This window comes from Protomyctophum bolini (genome assembly GCF_963924005.1).
Source record: "Protomyctophum bolini genome assembly, chromosome: 20".
Taxonomy (NCBI): domain Eukaryota; kingdom Metazoa; phylum Chordata; class Actinopteri; order Myctophiformes; family Myctophidae; genus Protomyctophum; species Protomyctophum bolini.
Genome location: NC_137881.1, coordinates 4,715,415 through 4,725,414, shown reverse-complemented (window position 1 = coordinate 4,725,414; position 10,000 = coordinate 4,715,415). Strand labels below are relative to the sequence as shown.

The 10,000-nt window shown below is 44.3% G+C and overlaps 1 protein-coding gene across 1 annotated transcript in view; it reads left to right on the top strand.

The window, feature by feature from the left end:
- LOC308335912 (uncharacterized protein) overlaps positions 1-10,000 on the top strand; it is a gene marked incomplete at its 3' end in the record, with an annotated part of 312,796 nt that overhangs the window by 171,835 nt on the left and 130,961 nt on the right. The window lies entirely within an intron of this gene.

Sequence of the window (10,000 nt, the reverse complement as noted above, 5' to 3'; positions counted from 1 at the left end):
TTGACAATGGATGGCCAGCTTTGAATGTTTGTGTAAACACAGACATTGTGTAAACACAGACATTGTGTAAACACAGACATTGTGTAAACACAAACATTGTGTAAACACAGACATTGTGTAAACACAAACATTGTGTAAACACAGACAGACATTGTGTAAACACAAACATTGTGTAAACACAGACATTGTGTAAACACAGACATTATGTAAACACAGACAGACATTGTGTAAACACAGACATTGTGACAGACAGACATTGTGTAAACACAGACATTGTGTAAACACAAACATTGTGTAAACACAGACATTGTGGAAACACAAACATTGTGTAAACACAGACATTGAATGCCATTGACAATGGATGGCCAGCTTTGAATGTTTGTGTAAACACAGACATTGAATGCCATTGACAATGGATGGCCAGCTTTGAATGTTTGTGTGAACACAGACATTGTGTAAACACAGACATAGATTGCGGTGTGACCCATATTTTAAACAGCTTCTTAAAGCAAAGCACACTGGCTGTCTGTCTGTGTGTGCGTGCGCGTATATATGTGCATATATTTGTGTGATAAACTTATATTTATCACACATTTTTATCACCAGCAAAACAAAAATAGATCAATAAATCATTCTTTTTTTTTTTTATTTTCTTAAAAAAAATAATCAACGAATTAATTCAATTCAGTTTGATTACCTGTTGCTCCGCTAATGTAATCCCTCCAACACTGTACTGTACAGTACTGTACAGTAAAGACTACAGTATACACAGACTTGCCATTGCGTCATTGTTCCGTTCGGTCAGACCTTGCTGAAGTGCGATGCATGTCGAGGGAGAATAACGTCAAAGTCTCTCTTTGTTCTGGTGTGGCAGGAAATTGTAAAGCATCAGAAGGTGACGACCCCTGTCTCCCCGGATCAGATGTATTAGTGGGCCACTGGGCCACCTATAAGTGCAGGTGGACAGGTGTGTCTTAGCCCTAAGGCCACACTGCGCGCGTGTGCATGTGTGTGCGTGTGTGTGCGTGTGCGCTCGTGCATGTGTGTGTATGTACGTGTATCTGTGTTGCTTTGGTCCGAGCGTTCTCTAAAGGAGTGCACAGGTGTATTGATTTTCAACGCTGACATACAAGGCAGCCACATATTGGCTTTAACCCATTCTGTACGGGAACCACCTTTTGGTGTTTTAAGCTAATTATGTTAGCCTACTTTAGCTTTTGAAAAATAGTGAATCTACAAGCTCATAGCGCGGCACCGAGTGCCGCGCTATGAGCTTGTAGGTCTGCTATTTTGGAAAAATAGTGAAAATGCGGCTCAAATATTTGAATATTCTTTCAGAGCGAGCATGTTTAACTCAAGTCTTTGCTTTTGGAGGGGGGGTCCCTGGGACAACATATTTCAGATGGGGGTCGGGCTGGTCGGCTGCCAATTAATTACATATATTTTTGGGGGTCCTTGACACGAAAATGTTTGAGAAAGACTGACATAGAAACATGAGGTTTTTCAGAAAACTGTCAGGATTTAGAAGACATTTTGTAGAATCGTATATTCGGTCTAAATGGCTTAAACCCCTTTTGACGTATGGGTCCCAGTGAATGAACACTACACAACAATGACACACCAGACAAAGCTCTGTGTGCACAAAGTGTGCTCCACTTTATATTGTTGGTGTATGTGCTGTCTAAGAACACATGCGTGTGTGCGCACACACACACACAGTTACACACACACATGCACGCTGTATAAGTACAGTACAGTACAGTACAGACACATACTGTACACACACACAAATGCACATGCACTGGAGGAGGACTCCCGTGGGGTATTCTCTTTATTCAAATGTACTCCATCCCAGCTCATATGAACTGTGCAGATGGAGGCAGCCACAGCCACAAACACACTCAAACTTATACATGAAAAATATGCACATTTTCATTTTCCATATTTTTTCCATTTTGCACACACTGCGTACACTAGGCAGGCAGGCATATATCCCATTCTGGGCGGGAACCCATTTTGGTGTCAGCATCATGTTATGCTTTAGCTATTGAAAAATAGATCTACAGATCTACAAGCTCGTAGCGCGCCACTCGGTGGCGCGCTACGAGCTTGTAGGTCTGCTATTTTTGAAAAATCGAAGAGCGACTGACATTTTTAGAATCTGATCTCGGGTCAGAATGAAAACTGTCAGGATGTAGAAGACATGTTTAGAATCTGATCTCAGGTCAGAATGGGTTATATATACCTCCACCACCACACCTGATAAGCCCAGCCATGCAAAATGGACTGGGCGTTATATACTTCCCCATGCATGGTAATTGTAAAAGATGGCCCACAGCTTCTCTCTTCTGTCTACCACTCCGCTCTCTCCTCCCTCTCTCTCTCTCTCTCTCTCTCTCTTTCTCTCTCTCTCTCTCTCTCTCTCTCTCTCTCTCTCCCCCGTTCCACTGTCTCAAGGCGTTTCCAATGGAGGATCTGATCTGCTCGGTCGCCCCTCAGATCTGTATAGGCAGACTTTTCTTTTCTTGGACCTCTTTTGATGTCTCTCATCTCTGAGAGAGAGAGAGAGAGAGAGAGAGAGGGGCGATCCGGATCGCTTCCCACAAAACCACAGTGACAAATGCATATGGATCCAAGTCACTTTGTTCCTATAACCCATTTTGGGTGGGAACCCCTTTTGGTGTTATAGCATTATGTTATGCTTTAGCTATTGAAAAATAGCAGATCTACAAGCTCATAGCGCGCCACCGAGTGGCGCGCTATGAGCTTGTAGGTCTGCTATTTTTGGAAAAATCGAAGAACGACTGACATAGAAACATAGCTTTTTCAGAAAACTGTCAGGATGTAGAAGACATTTTATTAGAATCTGATCTCAGGTCAGAATAGGATAAGTAAATGACGACTATATTGTCGCCACTCGTCGTCTTCTCTCTTGCATGTCTCCTCAGTGTGTGTGTGTGTGTGTGCGTGTGTGCGTGTGTGTGTGTGTGTGTGTGTGTGTGTGCGTGCGTGCGTGTGCGTGTGCGTCGTCCTGAAGTATATAACGCCTGCGGTATGGATCAATGCTCGAGCGGCTGGCGATGACTCAACCCCTCCCTCGCACCACCTTTCATCCGTGTGTGTGTGTGTGTGTGTGTGTGTGTGTGTGTGTGTGTGTGTGTGTGTGTGTGTGTGTGTGTGTGTGTGTGTGTGTGTGTGTGTGTGTGTGTGTGTGTGTGTGTGTGTGTGTGTGTGTGTGTGTGTGTGTGTGTGTGTGTGTGTGTGTGTGTGTGTGTGGCTCATCGCTCTATACTCTTGTAATTGTGTAGTTAATGTGTTTCTCTCTGCATAACTTCACACAGTGCTCAACGCCACTTCAGGGGAGGAAACAGCACCACATTACTGTATGTACATTATCTGGCTGCAGGTTGAGGAAAGTGCAGGGAAACCTGGCAACCTCCCACCCCCCTCCCTCCTACCTATACCTACAGTACCACAACCACCACACATACAGTACAGAGAGCATTATGACCTAACAATAACCTCCATGAGTCACAATAATTGTTCCCTGTTGTGTACTGTGCACGCAACGCAACGCACGCACAGGTGGCAGTAGATACTAGGCAGCGGTGGCCGAACGGTTTGCGGAGCGGTCTTGATTATCGGAAGGTCGCTATAGTTCGTATCCCCAGACCGGCACATTAAAATTACCACCGCCGATGAAGTGCCCTTGGACAAGGCACTGAACCCCTACCATGAAATGTTCTATGAGCAGGGCCTCATGGCTGTAAACAAGTTCTTGAGCTTAGTCCAGTTACCCTGGGTAAACATAGTACGCACGCTGGCTCCCAACCGGTCACTCGAATGCCTTGGTATAAAGATCTTGAATGCCACTATGTATGTATGTTTGAGCATGAGGTCTATAAGTGTTGTTATTTACTGGGCCCCTGTGGCGGCCTCATGAAAAGCATCCTTTGCTAAACGGAGCCTCAGCCTGGAGGCACCTCGCTGGTTCCAACGGGAGGCTGGCATGGAGGGACCCCCAAATGTTTTAACCCATTCTGGGCGGGGAACCCCTTTTGGTGTTATAGCATTATGTTATGCTTTAGCTATTGAAAAATAGCAGATCTACAAGCTCGTAGCGCGCCACCGAGTGGCGCGCCACGAGCTTGTAGGTCTGCTATTTTTTTATTTAGTCGAAGAACGACTGACATAGAAACATAGCTTTATCAGAAAACTGTCAGGATGTATAGAAGATTTTTTTAGAATCTGATCTCAGGTCAAAATGTTTTATAACATCTCCTATATTCCATATGAGCCTCTAGTCTACATGCTAGCTGTAGTTTCTAAAGCTCTCCGTGTCAGAGGCTGTAATTCCGTGAGAAGCTAAATGTGCCGCGCGGACACGGAGGGCCCTCGCTGAATGCCGACGACAGCGGCAGGCGGCCATGTATGGGCGTGTATGTTTCCTACTGTACTGTACTGTACTGTACGTTGTGATTGACTGGCTGATGGGTGGTTATTGCAGATTAAGCGTGTGTTGGAGGATATATTGATCCAGTGTGCATTTGCATATACCAAACATTATGCTTATTATTCCCTCATGTTTTCCTCTGCTCGTTGTGTGTGTGTGTGTGTGTGTGTGTGTGTGTGTGTGTGTGTGTGTGTGTGTGTGTGTGAAAGTCAGATTCCTGTTAAAGGATCCAATGTCTTCCCTCCTGCTATGTTGACCACCGTGTTGAGATGTGTGTGTGTGTGTGTGTGTGTGTGTGTGTGTGTGTGTGTCCACATGCATGCATTAGGCAAAACTGGACAGCTAAACATGCACTTGATAAGATCAAAGGCCAAGTTTAAATGTCAGTTATGTCAGTTAATGTCAGTTAAATGCCAGTTATGTCAGTTATGTCAGAACACTGTTCATTTCCCTAAAGGGTTTTAGCTGACAGGCGACGGCACTATTTGTTTGTCATCAGACCCCCCTTTCTAAAAACAGAAACCGTCCTAAATAGCTAAAGGGATTTTGCACCAAGACACCAATTAAGGCTTAATTATAATGCATATTATATCCTGATTATATCCTAATAGCAGTCACACTTGTCCTAATACTACAGGCCGCCCTTTTTCGACTTGAGATGTACTTTTTAAAATAGCCAATAACCATTTATTTCACTCAGCTTTCCTCCGAGGTGGAAAGCCCGGGTGAGGCGAGGTCACTTTTAAAATGACCAGCTCCACTAGACGCACCAAAAGCAATGATGGGGGGCGTGCCTATACTTTAAACGATGTAAAGCGAAGGGGCACGGTGGCACAGTTGGTAGTGCTGTCTTCTCACAGCTAGAAGGTCCTGGGTTTCGATTCCCGCTGGGGACGCTGTGGGCACTGGCGGCGTGTTCCCTCCTCCGCGTCATCAGTGCCCACACCCGAGGCGGGGGTTTGGCGATAGGGCCTTTCTGTGTGGAGTTTGCATGTTCTCCCCGTGTCCCCTAGGGTAGGTACCCTCACAAAAACATGCCGTAATCCTGGTCTCTAAAACTGCCTCCCCCTGGCCAGCCGGGGCGCCCGATGGAGGGGAAAGGAACTGGTCGGAATAACGTGTCCCTTCCACGTGCTACGTCCGGCCGGGGAAATTCCCCTCTGTCAGGTGAAAAGAAGCAGCTTGGACTCCTCATGCATAGAAGGAGGGATGAGGTCAGTCCGCTGCCCCCCCCAGGTTGGCAGAGGAAGTGTAGCGCCCAGGATTACATTAGATAATTGGCACTGGGTGAAAAAGAAAACTGGGTTACAAAATCGTGGGATAAAAATGTAATTAAAAAAAAAAGATGTAAAGCGAGCCGACCGGCCCCTCGTGATGTCGATCAACAAGTCACATTAACTCTAAGTGGCAGATGCCAAAAATATGAGGATTTCTTTTGATGGGAATGTCCTGCATGTGTTCTACCGTATACCTGCACAGCCTTTATTGTGATCGCGATCTACACCTATCGGGCTACCCTAGAGGTCCTATAATATAATCAGTATACATACAGTATTGATTTTAAGTCAGAATGAATACTCACTCGAAAAGGTATATACTGGAGAAACGGGTTTACTTTTATGCGTTTTGAATGAAAGTGATTAATAAACATCAAACATCGTCTAGACTAAAGCTTAGTGTTCTTTAGAAGTGTCTGTTGTGGAGCCTGGCAGGTGAAAAAGCAACGTTTTCCTCGACTTGGTCTCTAACCCATTCTGAACGGGAATCCATCTTGGTGTTATAGCATCATGTTATGCTTTAGCTATTGAAAAATAGCAGATCTACAAGCTCATAGCGCGCCACCGAGTGGCGCGCTACAAGCTTGTAGGTCTGCTATTTTTGAAAAATCGAAGAACGACCGACATTTTTTATAGAATCTGATCTCAGGTCAGAATGGGTTAATCAGACCAGTGTGTGTCCTGCAGTGGAAACCTCGTGTGAATCTGATCTCAGGTCAGAATGGGCTAAATAAAACAATGAGTTGGTGGAACAGCGCATGGGGGGGAGGGGGTGGGGGGGCATTGATCCTGTCCACATTAGAGCGAACGTTCGATGCCAACAAACTTACATCTGCATCCCTCGGGCTTCAAAGGGGGACGATCGGCTTAGCAGACGAGGGGGATGGGGGGGGGGAGGGGGGGCCGGGGGGGGTGTATGTAAACGAGAAGCTACAACAAGTTGTTTATTTGAGCAGTCATTTGGCTTTAACCCATTTAGACCTGAGGACCATTCTATACAAATATATACCTTCTAAATACTTACAGGTTTCTGAAAAAACCCTGTGTTTCTGTGTGTCAGTCGTTCTCAAACATGTCAAGGACCTGCAAAAATTATATGTAATTGTTGGCCACCGACCCCCCCCATCTGAGAATACAGTATGTATAGTTCCAAGGACCCCTCCCCCCCCAGAAGCAAATATTTGAGTTAAAAACGTTCGGTTCGCTCTGAAAGAATAATATATATTCAAAGATTTGTGCCATATACATTTTCACGATTCTTTCAAAAATAGCAGACCACCGAGTGGCGCACTACTACGACCTTAGTAGATCTGCTATTTTGATCAATAACTAAAAGTATAACAATGCTTTTAAAAACACCATAAAGGGGGTTATTCCTCCCCCGCCTAAAATGGGTTAATTCCATTACACCTGAACACTGGTTGATGAATTGAGTTGGCTTCCGTAGAGACAAGGTAGGGGGGGAAGAAAAGAAAATCAGCTACAACAAATACCTGGAAATAGGAGTTTCCACGACGGCTGTATAGGAGGAATTCCGGAGGCCTTCATTCATGTGCAGATCTGATCTGCATGCTGGAGGAGGAGAGCTAAATAAACCTCCCTTTGTTGGTATCAATTACCAGGTGACTATAGGCTGATCAATGGGTGTGACCGACGGCGTAATGATTTGTTGTCAGATGTTTGAGGAATGTCCCACGGTGACCCTAGTTGATTTTCTCTCTCCTTTCTCCTCTTGTATTCTTCCTGCTGTTGTGTTTTCCACTTGACATTTCTGTTGTTGCGTTGCGCGCGTTGCGTGCGTTGCGTGTGGGCGTGAGTGCGTGCGAGGTGGGGGTGATGGACGGACAGATGGGAGGGTATACTTCCTTTTTTTTTCAGAAGTGGCTGGTTTCATCTTTTATTTTGGAATCTGTCTGTTGTTGGAGGAACTCATTGCTTTTTAACCCATTCTGAACGGGAAACCCTCTTTGTGTTTTTACTTTTTGAGCATTATGTTATACTTTAGCTATTGAAAAATAGCAGATCTACAAGCTATAAGACCTATACAAGCTCATAGCGCGGCACCGAGTGCCGCGCTACAAGCTTGCAGTTCTGCTATTTTAGAAAAATCGTTAAAAATGTGGCACAAATCTTTGAATATATTCTTTCAGAGTGAACGTTTTTAACTCAAATCTTTGTTTCTTGTGTCAGTGAGAACCACTGACACACATAGAAACATAGAGGGTTTTCAGAAAACTGTCATGATTTAGAAGACATTTTGTAGAATCTGCTCTCGGGTCAGAATGAGTTAAGTAACAGAAGAGAAGCTGATTGTTCACCTTCCCCCCTGTAATCAGCCTCTGATGTTTCCCGCCTGCACTGTCTCCACTGCCACAAAAGCCTGCTTGACACACTGACAATTACTGACACACTGACAATTACTGCCACTCAATCGTACGGCGGACGCCCTGATGTTGTTGTTGCTGCTGCATTGCGTTCCCATACGACCCCCTTTCCCCAAAATCACGGGGGCATTAACCCCTTTTGACCTGGGAACGATTCTACATGCCACAGACAAAAAACAGTCTAAGTCCACACTATTTATCCATAATGTATAAATGATAGATAAGGGGTCATGACAACGAGGCCTTTTCGTGGAGGGGTCAGAATGAAATTTGGACTTTTCGTCTGTGGTACTTAATGTCTTCTAAATCCTGACAGTTTTCTGAAAAACCCTATGTTTCCATGTCAGTTGTTCTCAAACATTTTCATGTCAAGGACCCCCAAGATTGTTATGTAATTGGCCGTCGACCCCCATCTGAAAATATGTTGTTCCAGGAACGCAAAGATTTGAGCCAAAAAACATTGGCTCTGAAAGAATATATTTTCAAAGATGTGCGCCACATTTTCACGATTTTTCAAAAAATAGCAGACCTACAAGCTTGTAGCGCGGCACTCTGTGCCGCTCTATGAGCTTGTAGATCTGCTATTTTTCCAATAGCTAAAAGTAGAACACAATGCTTATGAAACACGAGAAGGGGTTTCCCGCCCGAAATGTGTTAAATCGCTCTTGACACGATGATGCAGATCTGGAAGCCATTTGGCAACACTTTCTTAACCCCTTTTGGTGTTAGCATTATGTCATGCTTTCGCTATTGAAAAATAGCAGATCTACAAGCTCATAGCGCGCCACCGAGTGGCGCGCTACGAGCTTGTAGGTCTGCTATTTTTGAAAAGTCGACAGAACGACTGACATATAGAAACATAGCTTTTTCAGAAAAACCGTCAGGATTCAGAAGACATTTTTTAGAATCTGATCTCGGGTCAGAATGGGTTAATGATCACAGTCTCATGCTGGTCTGATTGATCGGTTCATCCATGCATTGCAACCCCCCCCCCCCACCCCCTAAAATAAAAGGACAAAGATAGAGCTCAGAGTTTTTATGTTTCATATAATATTAATTTTAGTTTTTAAAGGAACTCTATAGGAGACCTACACGATGGGGGAATATATCAAATAGAATCCCCTAAGCTGGCCCTCTGTTGCTGCATGATATATCTTCCTGCTTCCTGAAGTAGTTCCCTTCATTTCCTGTTCATTGTTCACACAGATAAGGGGGTCTTATTTTATGGTTAGTTAGTTTATGATTAAGAATTAATGGGGCTTTCAAACATGGCCCTGACGCAAAGAAGACAGCAGATGAGGACACCACACTATACTATACAGTGTTGGAAGTATAACTAAAGTATTACTTTAAGGTATAAACTTTTTGTTCCAGTAATTACAAACGGCAAGGAGGAATAAGGAGAAGAGATGTGGCGTAATGGCTCTTAAAAAACTCAGCTTCCCATCATGCAGCTGTGCACTTTGTCACCTGTTGGTAAACAGACTAACATACCATCAGAGTTTGGAAGCACTCGTTTTCAGTAAAGCTAACGTCCTGCTGCCTCCTGCATTATGTGATAATTCAAAACAGGTGGTACACAGCACAGGCTGTTGAGTGATATCTAACGAGCACTTCCAAACTCCAGCACTTGGAAAAAGAATCACCTGCGAGGACACAAAGTAACTCACAACATGTGACTTGTCTGCAGTGGATTTTTATGAAACAAACACTTTGAGGATTTAGAAAGAGGATAATTCAAGCTTTCTGTACAGCTGCAATGTTGGTGAGTTTGACGTTGTTTAATACAATCAGAGAGGACTTTTCTGTTTGGATGAATGGGCTGTCAATGGAAGTTGCACCTTGTTAGCACCTTGCCACTAACTTATATGGTAAGATGGTCTGCA